Below are 21,133 nucleotides of genomic sequence, written 5' to 3'. Positions count from 1 at the left end.
GGGATCATTCAAGGGAGAGGATGGTGCTGCTAACTTTTTGTCAAAAGATGCTGTGCATTTTTTGACGCCCCATATGCTTGCTGTATATGACCCACCAAAAAAACAATTAAACCCCATCCATTTGTCTGACAAGATGATGTTTTGATACACAGCTGAGGCTGAAAGGCTTTTATTCATCAAATATAAAAGCCTTTTGAGATGGATTTCTCCATTAATATATATATGCTGGCGATGAGCATATCAGCACTTTATTTCTTTCTCTTTTTTTATGTTTGTTTTCTGATGCTTTCCAATATATAAATTTAATCCCGAAGCATATTATAGAGTCTCCTCTTGAGGCTATTAGCTATAGGCTATAAAGGCAGGCCGTCATCATCATCTTCTTCTTTTTTTTGACATTTGTCATTTTGGCTCCTGATGGGCTGCTGCTGCTGAAAATGTTTGATTATTTGATATTTATTCAAAATATAATAAATATAACGCAGCAGGGAAATTGTTGGAGCGTGAATGTCGCATATTATATGTATAATATAGAGCCTGCTGACACACAGCAGGGAGCTATATGATGATGATGAATGAAAAGCGCACAACATCTGCCGCACACATATCACGACGTTTGAAAATGCGGAAGCCAATTTGTTTCGCCTGCTGCTGCCCCCGATAGTTTAGATATAATATCACGTCATCGCCAGCCGGGCGTACGCGCGCACCCCCTCCGCCATAGTATAGCAATTTCCGTCTATTCTTCTCTGTTAGATTTTTATTTCTCGTTCTATTTTTGTATGTTACACATTCCCTGTATTAGTTGGGCTGTTTACCCTTTAATAGATTTCATTTTATTTCCTTTGTCATACAATTTTATTTTTGATTTTTGATTAAAACAAAGATAATGGCATAAAAAATGTTATCATTTATGTAGTTGGATGCCACTTAATCGTTTAAATACAAACATTAACAAAACGTTTGATCTTCTTTTCGTTAAATACAAAATTTGTTTGCTCTTTATTTTTTATGATATAAATTGCTTACCTAATAGCATATAGCTTCTCTCAATTAGACGTCTAGGATATTTGGGGATAGAATATATAATATAGGCTAGTCGGATGCATCTCAACAATAATATAGAAGAGCCTTTTGTATAGTGCTGGCGGTCTGTATTATATAAAGTGTTGCTGCTGGTGCTGGAGATGGTCGGCGATTATTAATCTGAACAGACTCTTTAGTAGTATCCGACACTCCATTCTCCTCCGTTTGGCGCTCGTTGCATTGTCGCCTTACATAATACAGCAGTCGACGATAAATAAAAAAACAAAATACTATATAGCTAAATACTATACTGTATAAGGTAGAATGTTGCTGTGTACAACTTGCGACAACTTGATGTATTTCTTTTTCTTTTTCTCTCTTTCCATCAAAAGATTCCATCTCCTTCCAGGAAACTGATGTGCATGGCCCTTTCACGTCGAATAATAGAATAACCAAAGTTTCTTTCGTTTTCTCCTTATATAGGGGGGAGGGGAGGTGATGTAAAAGGCAGCAGACAAATAGAAAAAGAAGTATATAGGCTACATACACATCACATCCAAAGAAATAGCCGAAATATGATTAGTTATAAAGAAAAGTTTGACGTCACGATAACTCGTCGGCACTTGATTGTGTGCATCACGCTTCAGCGAACACTTTCGTTTCCTTTCATCTTTTGGGCAAAAATATAAGAAACAGATGGGGGACTTTGATATTATTTGCCATAGATTTCCCGACCTAGGGCCTATATATGTATGTAATATTTATACACACCGTCATATTCTGTATTATATAAACTTATTTCGTAGGCCTATATTTGTATGTATATAACCTATGTGCAGGGCTATAGCCCTGTATAGGCTTACACATTTCTAAAGTTTCTAGAAATGTAGCCTGTATAAAATTAGGCCTACTAAATAGAACTTATAGCAGTATTAGCTATATAAGCCTTTATAGAGAATGTCACAAACATCTGGCGTTGTTTTGTTGATGCATGGTATTATTACCGGGTTTATTACATTTATATTATAACTTTATACTATATAAAGCTGGACGCGACCAACTACAGAAATGTGATCATTATAGGTTGGCAGATAATTTGTAGACGAGAAGTGGAAACTTGTATAATAGTCCCCCAGCACACAAATTGTTCGTGAAACAAACTTTTCTGGCATGTACGCATTCTGTGATTATAAATAGCTAAAATGATTTATTGATACGATTAATTGCGTATGTACTAATGGCAATTACGTTGTGAAACAAAAAAGAAACGATGAACAACATATTTCTCGTTTCATTATCATAAAACGGGTCTATACTAGGAATCATTGAAGACTATTATACGCCTATGATATTGCTGGGCTATATATGATACGACAAGTCTAACAAACTTTCCTATGGTAAACGCAAAATTGGACTGAAATTGTTGCGTTTGCTGGTGCGCTCTATACGCTCGTCACGAGAAATGTATAATGGCGAATATAATGAGGTCTCATCATGCAGAGGTTTCATGCTGCTGCAGGGAGTTAGAGAGAAGAGAGCGGGCGCGGGGTCCTTGATGCCAAATGATTGCTATATTAGAGCTGTGCCATCATCACAGCATCATCCAGCTGGAATATTATTCACAAAACAGTCAACATCGTCGTCATCATCATCAATAATCAGACGCCGAAAAGGGACAGCAGCAAGCACACATATAGTCGATGCCGTGTGTCTATAATACATCAGCAACATCCACCTCATCATCGTATGCAAATGACGGGAAAATTAGCACGTCAAACCCTCCCCCTCCCCCCCCCATCAGCTTCATTTAGCCCCCAGTAAATAAATCAAAAGATTTCACATCATCAGAGAGAGAATGGCAAATAAAAATGGCAATAAATGCAAATTCAAACGGTCGCAGCATCGGCTGACGTTCAATAATATTTTATGATCATTTCCACGTCAAATCTTCTCGTATTATTTATCGATAGATTTTCACGTTAGATATATATTTCGATGCTGCTGGCTTTTGATCTGTACAAAAATAAAAATATACACAACTCTTCTATATCTGTTCTTTTGTATAAAAAAGCAGTTTGATTCTTTTGTTCTTTTTCAAACAGCAGCCGCGTTCCTATAATATATTATATATAATAGCCAGCACATCAGTTGTCAAAGGAGATCTTTATTATAGCCGCTCGTCTCTCATTCTCTGCTGTTGTGTGTATTCGGTCTGTTTGCGTGTGGAAATGTGCTGGCAGCCATCGATTTTATATATCTATTCCAAAAGAATATTTTCTTGATCATAAGAGGCTATAACCCCGCCCATCCAATACAAAAGGGAGACACCACCATCTCCAGTCGATCAAACCGCAGAGAGCCATCAAGTCAATATGTGTGCATTCAACAATTTGCTCTCGGTCCATTTTCCATTATCATATGTATAAAAGGAATTCCCAATAAACTATATAAATGTTTGGGGCGTGTCGAAATATAAATCCATCTCTCCATCAACCGAATAATCATTTTATTCTAATATAACCCCAGCAGTAAATTCCCATTACAATACCAAAGAATGTTCTATATGACAATTAGAGCAGCAAGTAATATAATATATAGCGCGAATTTTTTAGATTGCTGTTCCAACAGCAGCAGCTGATGTTTGAACCGCGTGGCCCAGCAGCAAATGTTGTGAAAGAGAAAAAAAGAGACGCTGCTGCTGTTACCAGGCCGTAATATATATAATATGCCGGGTTGAATCACGCCGGCAATGGCATAGCACACAGCAGTTGTTTGGTTGCCGGCATTCATCCGATATATATATATATTTGTTGTGTGTGCTGCTGCTGCTATAGCTGCTGTGTGCTGCTGAGAGCTATATATTATAGGCTCTCCTCACGTTGCTGCTTCGTTCGCGGGTTTTGGTGGCGAGGCGACTTAAATATCTCTTGGCGACCGAACGAAAGAGAGAGTAGTACATAGCTTGATTACACACAGCACAGCAGAGCATATCACGCACACAAGCCATATATATATTGATCCCGCGGCTCCCCAACACAGCACAACCAAGCACCGGCCCGACTGTATATATATATAAAGACCCATTCTCTTTTTCTATAGATTAGATTGCGTGTGCTGGTTTTTTGTATGTAGGTTAAGCATTTATTATTATTTTTTTTTTATAAAATGTTTTATTTTATTTTTATATCCTAAATTTTTTTCGTTGAAAAATCAGACTCATTATACTAATGGACTGTTGAGATTACATCAACAGCTTCTGTTCTGTTTGTCTGCTGGGCGTGTGTTACAATTCACATGCACCTGTTTCTCGTCTAGAGTGGACGAGTGGCAATGCTTTTTTAAACACTGGATGGCCACTTCTGATGGACACTCGATTTATAATGAGGAAAAAAAAACAATTGAAAATAGATGTCCTAATAATGACAGATCATGTATATATTTATGTATTATACATGCATGATAATTAATAAATGCTGTTGCGGTCGAAGTGGATACAAACGAGTTTATCCTACTGTACTCCACGTGTTCGTAATGCAACCAGACAAGCGAAACAGAGAGATGATTAAATAGTAATGATGATAAATATAATACTCTTTATTTGCGCTATTGCTTTTGCGTGAGATATATGTGTGCCAAGACGATTTGCGGCCATTATAATAGCCCATTAAACAGAAGCTTTACCAGAGAAGCACCTAATGGCCTATTACCATTCGCGAGAAGCATGCAAGATAGCCTGCGAGTATATTATACAGATAATGATCGAAATCGATTGATTATTGGCTTCATTAAATATAGCAGAGAGCCTTTATATATAGCCCGCAGGCGATGCTTCACGATGTGGACGATGATTTCTAATATTCCACCAGGGGTATATACATTCTTGTCATTCATAAAAGAATATATAGCCTATAGACAATATTGAGAAATATAGCCCCAAGAATATAGTCTTGTATTTATTTTTTACGTCATTTAGACTTCTATGTAGATGTGCTGTGCTGACGCCTCGTTATATAGTGCAAGGATATGTACACATATATATATTCCGCATTGGCATACACGCACGAATGTGTATAGCCTTGAGAGAGCTATAGAGAATCGGTTTACAAGCCCCCAGGTCTCTAGTTGTTGTTGTTGTTGTTTCACGATGCCTTTCGCTTTCCATACTCGAGTGCGGATCAATAAAACAAATATTATACTCTGTGCACAGCAGCAGACAAATGTCGAGAACGAATAAGCCGAGATTTCCAGGAGATTTCAAGGGCGAATAATATATAATGTTGAAGTATTAGAAATACATTTATTAGATAAAAATATAAAACGTAATATAGATGCCGAATAATTTAAAGAGAATAAAATCTGCTGCAAATTGCAATTAATGAATGCCGAATTTATTGTGGTGGAAGATAGCCTTTATGTTTATACGTTGCGCGGGGTATAAAAGGAATATTCCGCCTGGACGACTTTCGCCAATATACCAAATCATCATTTTGATATCGAAACGAGTTCTATATATAATATTATATAATATACCACGGGAATATTAACATTATAAAAGATCAAAGAGATATAATAATGGTAAGATAACTACAATGTACATTTATATTGACGACGATGCTTGCGCTGTGATGGCCGATTGATTTTCTTTATTACATTGATCGAAGAAGAAGAAGAACTATAAATCAGATTATTCGGGGGATTAATCGGTTGACCGTGCAGCTTATTACATTATAAGCAAGTCCAATAATACATAATATAAAACAGCTCTTTTATTATATATAAATAGTAGTAGGAGTATATAACTTAATAATATAATAGAGATGTTATTTGTTGCTGTGGTGCTGTATAGAAAAGTCTATAGGCTACATCACAGCAGGCTATCTCTCTATGTGGTCTAACAAAACAGTGTTTTATAGACACTGATCGATAAATCACATCTATATATCTCTCACCGTGTGCAAAAAGAATATAAAAGGGCGACAAAGTTGGGTGTGACGCCCGACCGCGCTATGAGCGATAACCGCAGCACACAAACTTTGTCCGCGCACAGCACGATATATACATTACAAAGCTGCAGCACATTGACTTAAATATATTATTATAATATATAGTGTGATGTTGTGTGGGCTATTATATTGTCTTTCTATAACATATCAAAACGATGGATGTGTTGTATAGAAACATTTTTGTTTTATTTCTATCGATAATCGATCATGTGTGCCATAACACGCTTATTTATATATTTATTTATTATTACACCAGCATCACAATATAGACGATATTTCCTTATTCCATCAATTTGATGTACACAACATATCTGATAAGATTGGCTCATAAATTATGTTTACTACAGTCTGAGCACTTTTATGTTTCCGCAAGTGTTGATTAAACCCCTGCGCTTTTCATTAAGTGTATATATATATCTAGGCTGTTTATGTTGATGTCATTCACGTCTCATATTATATACAGCAGTATGAAAAGCTTTTTAATGTAACTTATACTGTTATTTTGTGTCGTAATTTATGCAGACTTTTCGTTTTATGACCCCTATATTTAACATCCATTTCTTATGCTTTAGATGTGACTGTGTCCTCCAGGCTAAAGACATAAAAGTCCGTACGGAAGCATTAAAATAGGATCAACGTTGTCTTGGATATTTATATATAGACGCGCTGGCCGTGCTGAACATTGCCATCTGTTATATGTATATAGACTATATCCGCATGTATAATGCCAAGAAGTGAATCTATAGGCTATACCATAAACAACGGCCATATAGCCTAATAGCCAGCACATCTAGCATAACTTTAAATATTTATTCGTTCAGAATTGTTTCTACATATTCTTCTACAGCATATATATTTGATGCGCACAAAGCCAGACGTCTATTACATATGGATCAGCTCTGCGACTCTGTTATATAATACATATAAATATGAAGAAAATCTTCTTTGGAAAACTTGTATAGGGCTGATGCTGGTGCACAGCAGAGCACATCGCGATCTGTACTTTCCTTCTGAGACTTTCCAGCTCTCTAATATAAGACAGGGCCCAACTTCTTCATACACGTCCAACTTTGGGTAGATATGTTCTTCTTCCTTTTTGCTGACTTCATAGCAGCAGCAGCATGTGCTGTCTATAACATGCTGAGAAGAAACTTGATCGCAGCAGCAGCAGCACAGCGTATAAAAAATAAAACACTTTGAAATGAGGCGCAAATCTTTTATACATCATGAGAAATACAGGACTTGTCAGGCAAACTCTTTTTCCACTCATCTATTTCACACTTGGGTCTACTTAAATATAAAGTCTCGGCTGTCTTGTTGTCACTTTGTAACGTGTCAGTAGATACTACGCATATACATAAATTGCCTCAAAAATTCGAGACTTTTATATAAAAGAACATCATAGAGTAGGTACGTTAAAATATTCTTCTGTTTAATACATAAATAGATAAGTGCATCAACGTGCCGTACATGTAGGCCTATATAGTTTTCGGCCCCCTATTATTATTAGTTGTGCGCCTTTGTCTTATATATATTTCCAGCTCTTGTTCTTGTAGCCTATATATATTATATAGGCCTACGCTGGGCTACACAGCACAACACCGATGCGGCGGCCTCATTGCTCCCTGTATATATATAATTCGCTTATTAATTCCCATTATTATTTCTATTATCAATTTCGCCAGCATCCTTTTGTTATATGTATAACTACATCAGCAGCAGGGCGTGGTTCAGGCAACCGTAAATATTGTTTTAACAACAACAGCCCGGCCTCTCTGAGTACAACAACCGCACAGCACGCGCGCGCTGTCTACATACGTTTATTAATAATACATCGTAAAATATATAGACTAGAAAATTAAAAAGCTTCCAAGGGTCAAATTGTTGAGCAAACAGCAGCACGGAGCAGCACGCACCAACTGTTTTTCAGACGTGCTCATTTGACTTTTCCTGACTGCTGCGCTGCTGTCAAACACAGCACAGCACACACACTCGCAAAAAGTCAAATATTTGTTTCAGCAACAACAAAGCAAAAGATAAAAAGCGCATCCGGCCGGCCAGCAGCAGCAACATAGATTCCTATCTTAAAATATAAATATTATCCAACAATTGATTTTTTTCTGTCTATATGCATTAGATCAAACAAGTGGATTATTAAACGGCCGGTGCCTGCTTGTAGCCTAAGGGAGAGGGGGGTTAGTTGTCAGGTGCATTTCTCCTGAATTTTTTTTAAATTTTTTTAGTACACTGCTAGTAAAATGAATGATTGAATCAGATTCAAATTTCAATTCTCTATGAATTGATCGTATTTGTTTGCAATGTTTATTTTCACGAAATTGTGAAATTGAGAAAAACTGAAAAAAAAGTCTGCCAACTTGCCCCACCTACGGGTAAGTTGGCTGCTGACGATTATCCATTGCTCCAAAATTTCTAGGTCGAATTTTGAAAACTTTCAACTCAGCATCTGGTGAGAAATCCGTATGACAACATGCCCCTCAAAATTTCTGACAACTAACCCCACAGGGTGCTTTTCAAACAAAGAAATTGATAACTAAATAACTTTTCAATGTAGAACTGTCGGGTTTCTTTTAAAAATAAGACAAACATTAATTCTTTTTTGCTTGGGTTTTCTGACACTGTTAGAGTTTTATGCTATGAGAAAAATGAAAAATGCTGAGAGGCCGTGAGAGGCCCCAAAAAAATTTTTTCGTTTTTTTTTTCTTTTTGCTTTAACTCCTGTTGGGGAAGTCGTATACGTTTGAAATTTTGTATGAGCAATCTGGGTGTTGTCTTTCATATTTGGTGTAAAAGGCTTGATTTGTTTTGGTCTGTACGGAGTGTAACTAGCAAAATGCCAACTTACCCCACCTGCCAACTAGCCCCCCCTCTCTCCTATATGCGAAGAGCGACAAAGAAAAAGTTATCCATACACTTTATTCTATTAATATATTTTATTCTTTATCCGTGAGTGATTTCGCGATGAGCTGATGACTTAAATATTAACCCAACTTTCTTTAGGGAGACCGGGGCTAGTTGGCACACTTTTAACACACCCGGTCCTGCACTCCGTAACTTTTACCGGAATTGTAAAATATTTAAAAATTATGAAAGCTTATTATCTTAGCTAAAATGTGGCGTCGAAAAATATACGATAAAATTACTCGTAAAAAGTGATAATGAGTGATTTATCACTTCACTTTTAGGGACAATCGCCACCGCTACTAGGGGAAAGTTGGCCGTCAAGAGAAAAGTAGAAGCTGACGAAAATATTGGGCCAACTTAACCCAGCTAGCAGACAATGCTAAGTGAATGGGACAACTTGCCCCGAAAATAAATGGCCAACCTACCCCATGGATAGGCATCCAGATTCTAAATTTAAAATGAAATAGTAAATAAACTTTATTTTAGAAACCAAAATAAACAAATTTTAGCCAAGATAATAAACTTTCTTTTTGCAAAAGATTATAAATATTAGTTAAGAACGAAATACGTGGGAGAAAATTACTATCGCTGGAAAAAGATACTTTGTAAGTAAAAAATTAGTTTATCCACCTGCAAATCCACAATTTTAGCATTAACCCATCAGTAACTAGGTGAAAACCTGTTAATTATAAAACTACTTGATTTGGCTATCTCAAAATCAGCTCAATTTTGATTTTAATTAAATAAATCAGGAAAGAGCATCTTACCCCGTATACCAAATGACCCCGGTTTCCCTATACGATGGATCAAATTATATATTATATGTGGACCTTTTTTCTTATACATCGGCCAAATTATATTTCATAGTTTTATTGGGATAAGAAAAAACTTGTTCATATTTTTTCGCCAGCATTATTTTTGCATAAATAAAAATCACGGCTGTAGGCTATGTACAGGAATACACATCTAGCGATTTGAAATATATCTATAAATAAAGTCGGGATCGAGAGAGTATTAAATGTATTTGTATCGACCACCATCCCAGACAGCATCAGTATAATAGTATTATTGGGTTTTCTTGTTAAAACTTTGTATCTAGGCCTATCTACATATTACTATATTTATCTGATGGATTTCTCGGAGATTGAATTGCATTTGTCTATATATTTTCAACTCTGCTGTGTCTTATGTAGGGGTTGTATTAAAAGAGAGTCTTTTATAATATACGAAATACGAATGTTATATATATTAAGGATTTAGAGCACAGGCGACGGTGGAGTACTTTTACTGGTTGACGTGATGCTTGCCACGCTGCGATGCGTGGGCCCTTTAACACCACAAGTCCATCAGCTGATGTGTATAACACAGTCAACCGGCACCGTTTTATTGCGTGACTCCCTCCGCTCTACGTGAATGCTGCCGAGTGCCCTGCATGTGTATCGCATTCCCTCGTTGTAATATTGAATGGATTGAATTCCATTTCTTTTAGAACATTACATCATGCTTGTCACCAACTTGCCCCATATATCAGCACAGTAGCGAATGAGCGAATGCCAAGCGTGTGTATGAAGGGTATGAAGTATATTGGCCTAAATTGTCCCACCATAAAAAAATGGCCATAATCTCTACCTGTCATTTTTCTTTTTTAATAAATAAAATATTGATACGAACCTCAATGTAAAAACTATAAATCACAATAAGCTATAAGCTTTTATATATCTGATGGAAGGAATAAAGATCGTCAAAGTTTCCCCCCACAAATTCAAATATGCATCAGGTATACAGCTATTTTTGTTGATCTTTTTTTTTTAAAATCCCAACCGATCCCATCAACAGAGTTTATAAATATTTAAAATAAGTCTATACAAAAGCCCAATACATATGATGGTGGCTACGCATTGCAGCATTGGCTGTATTAACCTGGGGGCAGAGTTATATATATGGTGGGCGTGTATGAACTATAGCCTATATATACAGTAAGTATCAAAGTATAACGATCAACATCCAAAAGTTGTAAATGCTAAATATGTTTGGTATTATTGAAAGAGGGCTATATATAGGACTTGAAAGGCAGGCTCTCTCTCTACTATTATATGCTGCGCTTATACATTTGCGTGTGTACGTATAGGATGGAGTGCTGCTGCAGGGCTGATTGCTGTGCATGCCAGTTCCGTTATATTAATGTAGCTGCTGCGATGTTTGATCGATGTAATCTGATGATATTTACCTACATGTAGGTACATATAGTTAAATACATTGATCGACAAATATACGTACATGTATAGGCATTTAATCTGGTAGGTTATTATTTAGACTGGCTGTACTAAAACGTCGTTGTTGACATAGTCCATAGGCTAGTGGATGTAGCATCATAAATAAGTTTCATTTTGATTTGAATACCTTAGATATCACAGTCGTGGCTGAAAGTTTCTATTATAATCTCGCGCCCCTTTTTTCCGATACAATGAGCTAAGGTCGAGCTCATTGTATATTTTATTTTATTATTCGCTCAAATTTCCTACATGAATATGAGCAGCATGCAGTTTCTGGCTGGAAATATTGCGCCGGTATATAATTGAATCGTCATATTATAGCCTAGTTTATATGCACATATAGAAATTGCATTAATCGAGATGAATCATCAAGCAGAAGGCCGTAATGAATATCGAATGATGCTGCTGGTGCATGCTGATGCTGGCTGCTGCTGTTTGCTGCTACTTCAGAGACAAACCGAACACAGAACTATAATGTATATATATGCCTGCTGCTGCTGGTGCGGTCTAAATCCTATTAAGCGAGGACCTTTTCAGCTTCGCGGAATGCTGATGCTGCGCTATCACAGAGAATATAACGCGAAGTCTCTCCTCGTCTTCTCCACCACGTGCATATAGAACCACTTTAGAGTCCGCTCTCGGCTGCGCTGCTGCTGTCCACATTGAGAGCATCAATTTAGTTATTTTTGCAATTCATTTGATGCTTTATTTAGGGCCTATAAGTAATACAAGTTTAGTGCGCTCAAATGAGATATATGCGCAGTTTGTGCTTCGTCCCAGTTTGCACATAGTAGTTCAAATAATGAATATATAAATAATCAGCAAATCTAATTTTGTGTCTAAATTAGACGAGGGATGATGTCGTTTAAATGTTTGAAAATGCTCGACTTTACAATTTTCTCTTATGTATATTGTCACGTTTCGACTGATTAGTTCCCAGAATCGACGTTTCCCATTCGATTCTGATCCTGGGAAGTTGACGATTCCTTGACGCTCGACGAATAACAGTTCTTGGAAACGAGACGACGTTGACGGAGGATACAAAAGGGGAGCATGTTTCTCTAGTTAGTTGTTGTTCACTGGTCTTGTCTGTGTGTCGGTGGTGGAGTCGCGACCTCCAGTCTGTTTTCTTCTTTTTTTGTGAAACAGCTTCAAGTCGCACTTTACGACCGAACGTGTTAGCCCTTCTCCCGTGACATGTGGTGGAGATGCAGGGTATTCTCTAACACGTTCGGTTCAACACTATAACTTGTGTCTTTGCGTTTCGTTTTCCTGTGTTTGTCGGGGGTCTGTTCCCCTTGGTGAAAGAATGGCCGAACGAGGAGCTCGCGCTGCCCGACGTGCTGCCGTTGCCGCAGTAAACCCAGATCGCCCCGAAGACGTTGAACACCATCATCACCAAGGACCTGCACAACGAATTGGTGGTATTGCCCGTGAGGAAAATCGGGTAAGAAGAAAGGAACGTGAACCACCTCTTTTTCGGGGAGAAGCGCATGAAGATGCGGTGGATTGGCTGTCGAGATACGAGGAGATTGCTCATTATAACGAGTGGAATGTCGACGAGCAGCTGCACAATTTTGGGATCCATTTGGAAGGAGTAGCACGGCGATGGTATTTGAGTCTTATACCAGCCCCACAAACGTTTCAAGATCTTCGGGCTCGATTCTTGGTGGCTTTTAAGCCCCCTAACTATGATTTGGACTTGGAAACCAAACTTCGCTCCCGCTATCAAGAAGAACACGAACCTGTCATGAGTTATTGTCACGATGTGATCTACTTGTGCTCCCGCGTCGATAGAAATATGGGCGAGGCCCTTAAAGTACAGCATCTTTTACGCGGTTTGAAACGCTCTCTTGTCCAAAAGGTTTATCCCTTCCTCGACCCCGAAGTTCATACCTCCCAAGATTTTATGCGGTTCGTTCAAATTCAATGCCAAGCTGACTTGTTAGCCAATCAATCACCGTTAGTGTCGTCATCTACACCTCCAGCAGTGTTAATGATACCACCACAATCACCCATTCTACCACAAGCCTCCCCGTTCGTTACTGAAGATAGATTAAAGGCATTCAAAAAAGAATTGGCGACTGAATTTCGATGCGAACTTAGTTCAACGTTGAGTAGCATGAGAAAGGAAATCAGTAATGACGTTCGGGACATTTTACGAGAGAGCCGGAATCCAAAACCTTTTACGAACAAACGCTCTCGGAACGACGAGTAAGCAAGGAACAACTGGAAGCGACTGGAAGAACGCGTGGATTCAGCATCGTCAGAAGAAGAGGACGTTCAGAAAAATTGTTGCACTCCTACCACGGTCCTTTCCCTATTGTTAAAAATCTGTCGAACTTATGTGATCAAATGTACAAATTCTCGTAAAAATTACCTTTCCATCCTGTGACCCTATTTTACCTACAGAGATAGGAAAGTCGAGGACTTTGCCGGAATCTTGAGAGCGGTCGGTAGTGTAAGGAAAGTCGAGGACTTTGCCGGAAATCCGGGAGGAGACAATACGGTCGGACCTCCTGGACAATTACACTGACAGAGGCGAAAAATCCCAAACCAATCCCAACCTTCTATGGCTCCCAAAACCCCTTGTTATTTATGATAACTTACGGTCCAGACGAGAGTTAAAAACTGTTGAGCAACTTGGAGTTGCAACGTAATCATTATGTGATTGTATTTTTTAGTGTATGATAATCGCGTGTGTTCTTAGCCAAGTTTAGATCAAGAGATCCGTGGATGGATTCGCCTTAACCTGGATAACGTCGAAACTTAATACATGTCAGTTACTAACTATTTATTCTACCCGCTTTTTCCTTACTCTGATAGATACCAAGCTAGCCATCTGAGAGCTCTCCATCATTGATGTCAGTACGTAATGTCATGATCGGGACGATCATTTACGTGGGCGGGGAAAATGTCACGTTTCGACTGATTAGTTCCCAGAATCGACGTTTCCCATTCGATTCTGATCCTGGGAAGTTGACGATTCCTTGACGCTCGACGAATAACAGTTCTTGGAAACGAGACGACGTTGACGGAGGATACAAAAGGGGAGCATGTTTCTCTAGTTAGTTGTTGTTCACTGGTCTTGTCTGTGTGTCGGTGGTGGAGTCGCGACCTCCAGTCTGTTTTCTTCTTTTTTTGTGAAACAGCTTCAAGTCGCACTTTACGACCGAACGTGTTAGCCCTTCTCCCGTGACAATATATTTCCTTATATTCCAGCTGCTATTAATTTATTCAGAATTTGTAAAGGGCGTTTTCAAGTCACAAACCTAACGTAACGGTTTCAAGTATTTATAACGCCTTTATAGACTTAATCATTGAGTTATGTTTAAACGTGTAAATTTACAGCACGCTCGTTTCTTTTTACTCTAGTGTATATAGAACTATACGTTATTTAATTATATAGACACAAAAGGGAATGTGCGCAGTAGTAGTAGGCTGATTGATGTTGTCAATGCGACGAGTATAAAAGATAATGGGGGTGCATGCACATGGTCGTTGCCAAAATGCCGTTTGGTCGCCGCGTTCACTAATATCCCGCTTCTCTCTCTGATTAGAACAAATCTATATATTAAATCTTGCTCTGTTTTAATACGTCTATGTAAAGGACACGCCCTGACGATACACCCAAATTCCACATTTATCAATAATTTGCGTAGATATAATATTGAGCCAATGGAGGGTATTATATCCTAGCTATACTACTCGGGATGCATATATATAATCAGGATATTCAACAGACGATAATAACCCCTTTTGAATTGAAAGGCATATAAGCCTCTGCATGCTGCTACATATGATATATCCAACATATATATATAATATCCTCCTTGCAGTGTGTCACAGATAATATCGCGCCAGCTCTTGTGCTGTAATAATAATAAGCATCCAGCCAGCCAGCAGAGAAGATAATATGCACACAAAAGCTATATTATAATACGCTGGCATTATATAGGCACAACTATATTATATCCTGAACGGAGATTATTTAGACTGAAAATCTCTTTGGTCTATAATATACGAAACAGTCGGAAACAGTATAAATAGTAAATATAGCATATCTATATTTATTACACAAAAGTTTGATATAGATTTTGAAGGAATTTCGCTGTGCTGTGGGTGTCTAATATTATATATAATAGGGAATGCCAGGCACGTGCGCTCGATAGTCTCTCTCTCTCAGGCGAGAAACTCTGAGCACTGTGGGCGAAATAAAAGGAGAAAAGAAAAAAAAGGAGGGTTTTGTGTGTGTGTGTGTTGGGGAATGATGGATCTCAGGGACCAGCCAATGCATACCAAACAGTTGCTTCGCTGCTTCTGTCGTGTATATAATACAGCAGTAGCACTCAATGCTGCTGCCGACGCTGCTGTGTGATGCTATGGGGTGATGTGCTGAGCGTTTGGGAAACAACAGCTGAGATTTCTTTAGATAAATGTATAATATTATATCTATATACGCCGGAGTCGTTTCTTTTTTTCTTCTTTTTCTTCTATTATAACAGCTAGGCACGTGTGAAACTCGATCAAATATTTATTTCTTATATGTATTATATACGTGTAGACGCAAGCACGTGACGTCTAGACTCTGTATATAATAGGCCTATATATATACACACAGAGATGAAAAATAGAAATACAATATTCGAAAGTCGTATATAATAGCAGCAACATAGAACCAAATCTAATTCGATTACAATGTATAGAACTAAATACATTTGTCTGATTTATAACGATGAAAGGATTCAGTCTGAGAGCCGCATCAACGTGATGAATTCACTACTGGCATTGTTATAAAACGTTATATAGACCTGGGACATGTTACGTGTATACAATAGACCACATCAGCGCACTTGTGTCTATTATATATAAATCCAGCACAGACAGCCGGCCCAGCAGCACTCACCTATATATACTATACGCTGTGCGGTTCTTTTTATTTATATTTGTCGAATGTGTTTTTGTTGTTGCCGGGATCGACCCAACAGCAAACACAATATATAGGACGCAGCATATAGCAGTAGCAGAACAGAGAATATAAAGGTCTTTGGGGCTGCGCTCACAGTCCTGATGGACTGAAAGGTTTTGAGGTCAAAAGACTCAATACACCCCAGCAGTCCATAATACAATATATATATTTATCAATCGAGTGTCAAGTATATATAGCCTAGATTTATAGTCTATACACACAGCACAGACGTCATCATCTCCTGATAGATTCTGCAGATTGAATGAAATCAAATTGTATAGTATATAGGCTACATGTGATGTAACCTTTAAAAATTTATTTCTGCGATTCCAGAATAAATAATATTATAACTCTCTCGTAGGCTATGTATAATAAAAGTTGTGGAAAATACTTTGCTAAAAAATGAGATATAAAATGATGTGGCATATATTATTATTCCTATTCTTGCATTGCACATTCTTCCATAATAAAATATTCGTAGCCAGACTTTGAGAGCAGCAGAAAAAAAAGAAATGTGCATAGTATATAGATAAGAATTTTTTTTATTATATAAAAGAAACATACATAACAGCTGGGCTGTCTTATGCCATATACATATCCTCTAGATATCTATATTATATAACGTTCCATATATTTTCTAGATCTTGCAAAGCTATATTATTTCCGATGGAAACATTACAGCAAGTCTTCTATTGAAATAACAGACCCCATCTGGCTTTACATGAAATATGGTGGGCGGGTAATATAAAAAGGAAAAAAAATTGATTTTCAATATTGCACAGACAGTTTATTTCTATATTGATAATGATATATCCGTAATATATCTGCAGGATGGTGTTGGATATATGCTTTTACATATAATATATATCTCCAGTGTATATGATGGATGCGACAGTAGCATGATTTGTATTGGTCCCAGCACGTTCCAGTCACAGTACAGTATAGCTATATGTAGCTGGAGGGTAGTGTGTGGGCATATATTGGTGCTGGTCTTCGTGACCGTTTGCTGCGGGCAAAGTATCGACCATTCACTTGGGCAAACAGCATATCGATCATCAAACAGTTTCTCTCTCTCGTTCTCCTGCTGGACTGGACTATTATTTGCTGGACACATTTCTAAATATTTGTTTTATGCTGCCAGACCTTTCAAATACATGTATAATAATATACGTAAAGACTTAACACTTTTCTTTTGATGTGATTTGATATATTTTCAAAGGGTATTGGTTTGCTGCTAGAGAGCAGCCTCAAATCAGCGCAATTTTCAATGAAATATAAATTATAATCCAAAAATCAAAAGAGATATAGGAGATAAAATGCCAGGAAATATCATCAAGGCGCTTTAATAATCGAATCTTTCGAAAAAGTTTGGCATATCGCTTGAATTTCCCGGAATTATTTAATACGTTTATAATGATGCAATCGCGCTTACATACGTTGTGAAAGACCTTTTCAGAATTAGTTTTCAACTTTTATTGAATAATTTATCATTTAGAGTGCTGAGAGTATGGAGAGTGATGCCCGAAGGCGATAATACATTTCCAGTTGTTAATAATTGACTAAATATATATATATATATATTAAAATCTGTGCACATATGAAATATTGCTCATCATTCGAATAAAATTCAGGGTAAAATATCTATTTAATACAGGAGCGGGGGCGGAATAAAACGCCAACTCTTTTCAAATGAACCCTGGCAGCTATTCGCAGCATATAGCCTAGTCTACGAAATGAATGAATGATCTCTGATGTTTGTTTTATATATTAGCTGCCTATAATATACCTATGCATCTTATTAGAATATTGAAGGAGACATGAAAAAGAAATTCCCTGAACTTTCCAATAAACTGATCAATGCAAAACTTTTTATGTAATAATTCGGTTTTCATTGGAAATTCTGCTATGCGCATCGTCTGATGCTTTAAAATATATGTTTGTATAGGCCTACGCCCCTTAATATATTTTCTGTTTCGAAATGTCAACTGCCAGTCAACATCACAGAAGCTATTATACATCGAATATACATCGAATATATCCATTGGCTAAACCCACACACACACACGAAAAGGGGGATATAGATGTGCTGTGTTGAATTCAAAGGTTGATTATTATTCAGCTCACGTGTAGAATTTCTGCGAAAAGACAAATTTCCTGCTGCGCATCGCACCGATTGATGTGCTGAGATAAAAGTGCTGCCAAATATATTCAAATGTGGCGGATATGATTCAAGACACATAGAATTTTCCATACAGTAGCCTAGCCTATATATTGTCAGCTATAGACGATCGACCGATCCGATCAGTAGATTTATTTAAAGCAAAACTCCATATGTGCATAAATAATTCATCGGCTATAGACCGCTATAGACCAGAAAGTGCTGATGGACTATAATATGCAAAAGAGATATGAGGCAACCGTGATGGTGAATATATAAAATTAGACATCAGGCAATCCACCCCATTGTGTAGTCTTACATAACAAGTCTAAAAAGGCTTAGATTCAATTACATCAAAGACCAGCACGCAGCAGCAGTAGCAGCACAGTATAGCCAGCCAGCAGGAATGAAAATGAGCAATTAACAAATTAAATCCTTCCAGCACGCTCCAATGCAGCAGCAGTCGTCGTTGTTGATGTAATCCTAGTCACGAACAATTTATAAGCTGTCTTTTGCCACAGCAGCAGACGACTAATACTCTTATATACAGATGTATAATCAGAAAAGAAAACAGGTGGAAATGATGCTGTATATCTTACATTTAAAAAAAAGACTGGCCATTATTCAGCTAGCATTAGCCCCTGCGGCGATAGATCCACACACCAGCTTGATCACTAAATAGACGCAGTCTCCTATATCTAATATAATATAAAAATGAATAGTCCCTCTGTGATTAAATGCTGGGCCGGCGCTCTATCTATAATGCGGTTAAATATAAATGAGCGATATAACAAGATCTTTTCCGCTCGTTCGACCCTCCGCTCGTCCTCTGTGCCCAACGGCTTAGTTAGTAGTATGGCGACCACCATTTTCACGTCTTAAAAGTTTTTATTCTCGGCAGCCCAGCAGCTGCACAGTTGATTCAAGAGGCTGACCAGCAGCAATGGATGTAATCTATATAAAGTCAATTCCCGCTGTGTGCTATGCTGCATCAGCTTATTCTCCTTGGCATCAGTCGCATTACATTTAAGGGTAAAGAGATAAAGGCGAATTATATCAAAAGAAGAACATTTTGATTATAGAATTCACGCAGAGTATATTGTACATTATCCTCCAGGGAATTGAACTAATCAGCAGCTATAAAGGAGTATCAGCAGCAATTAAATAAACGTTCAACCGGAGAAATAATCCTGTAGGTCTAAATAATCTAAAAAAATGTTTAAATAAAAAAATATTACAGGGTATATTATAAACCCCCAACGGTGTTTGTCCAATACATAGGCGAGATCGTGATCAACAATTTCAGTAATTCTTCGTGGCATCAGCAGTTGCACAGCAGCAGCAGTATTTCTTCTTTTCTTTTTATATGCTGGGAATTGTGCGTGTTGTCCCGATCTATAAAACCTAAGGGGGCGGTTTCGATCTCTTATATAAAGGCTAAATACGCGTAGGATAAAAATGTACTCTCGGATGAAAAACAAGGACGGAAATGTCTTGGTCCATTACCGAAAATCCAAAGAGATAAATTCTCTCCGCCGCGTGTGCTGCTGTCCAAGTGAGGTGAACTCGGCAGTATATTTTGTCACGTTTTTCTTCCTTTTTTTTTTTTTTTATTTATCGGTTGGATTAGAAGCTGGCTGGTGCTGCTGTGCACGGCAGCGTGAAATGCAACCCCACACCAGCAGCAGCACAGTCTCTTGTGTGATATATTTATATTATTGGCTTACATAAAGATTTCCTTCTATTCTTTATCACTTTTTCTGTGCCAAAATGTCTTTGAGACATTTATCCTCATCAAAGTTTCATATATCCCTCGATAACTTCCCGTTGTGTCAAAAGACATGTAGGCCTAAGCCTTTTTGACAAAAGGTGAATAGGACCTTTACAAATTATATAACGTCGTATTTAATCTATAATATAGAGAATATTTTATATTATACGATATTATACCATAAGGCGACACACCATCCCATCATATTACAAATGGAATAACACGTACATCCGGCGTATAATATAATATTTAATATTATACACACACACAAAAGATGATGGGTGCTGGACCCTTTGAATCTTTTGGTGTAATCTCCTTCTATGTGTATTGTATATAATAATATGTGTCCGCTGCGTCTGATGCTGGTGAGATGATGCCATGCTGGAGACGACGGATGCTATATAGCGCCAATTGGATGATTCGAGCGTGTGACATGTGCTGGAAAGGACCAGACACACATCCGCGCGTCGGGTCGTGACTGGCATCTGTATACATCTCTTTCTATATTATATATTTTTCCTTTTTATAGATATTTTATAATAAAATATTTATTATATATCTCTGTCTCTCATTTGATCACACGATTCCGGCAGCAGCAGCAGCAACTGCTGTGCCACATCGCACCAATATAACATCAAAGTCTTGTGATGTGGATACGCTCTTCATCATGGCTATCTCGATTGTTTGTTTTTTATGATTTGTTCTTTTTATATTTTTTCAAAAAATAATTTTCTTCAAAGAAAATATAATATCAAAAGGATGCATCTATATACACATCACTAGCTCTGCGGGAAATGATGTCCATATCGTTTTATGCAGAGAGACAAATATAAAAACAACCAAATTGAATCGTCCTCTTTTTCGTATGTGTGTATAGGCTAATAAAAATGATGAAAGGTTATATATAAAGAAATCTCAAATAAAATACAGCCTGCTGGCTCTTGTTCTATGTTTTATATTATTCTCTCTCTTCTGACGTGTCGCCGTCGGTCGCCGTCTCTCTCTCTCGCA

At 37.6% G+C, this 21,133-nt stretch overlaps 1 protein-coding gene across 2 annotated transcripts in view; it reads right to left on the bottom strand.

Annotated features, from left to right (window-relative positions):
* LOC124199403 overlaps positions 1-21,133 on the bottom strand; it is a 31,579-nt gene that overhangs the window by 7,846 nt on the left and 2,600 nt on the right. The gene's annotated exons all lie outside the window — the stretch shown is intronic.

The sequence above is a fragment of the Daphnia pulex genome, chromosome 8 (assembly GCF_021134715.1).
Source record: "Daphnia pulex isolate KAP4 chromosome 8, ASM2113471v1".
Classification (NCBI taxonomy): domain Eukaryota; kingdom Metazoa; phylum Arthropoda; class Branchiopoda; order Diplostraca; family Daphniidae; genus Daphnia; species Daphnia pulex.
This window is presented reverse-complemented; position numbering and strand designations above follow the sequence as displayed.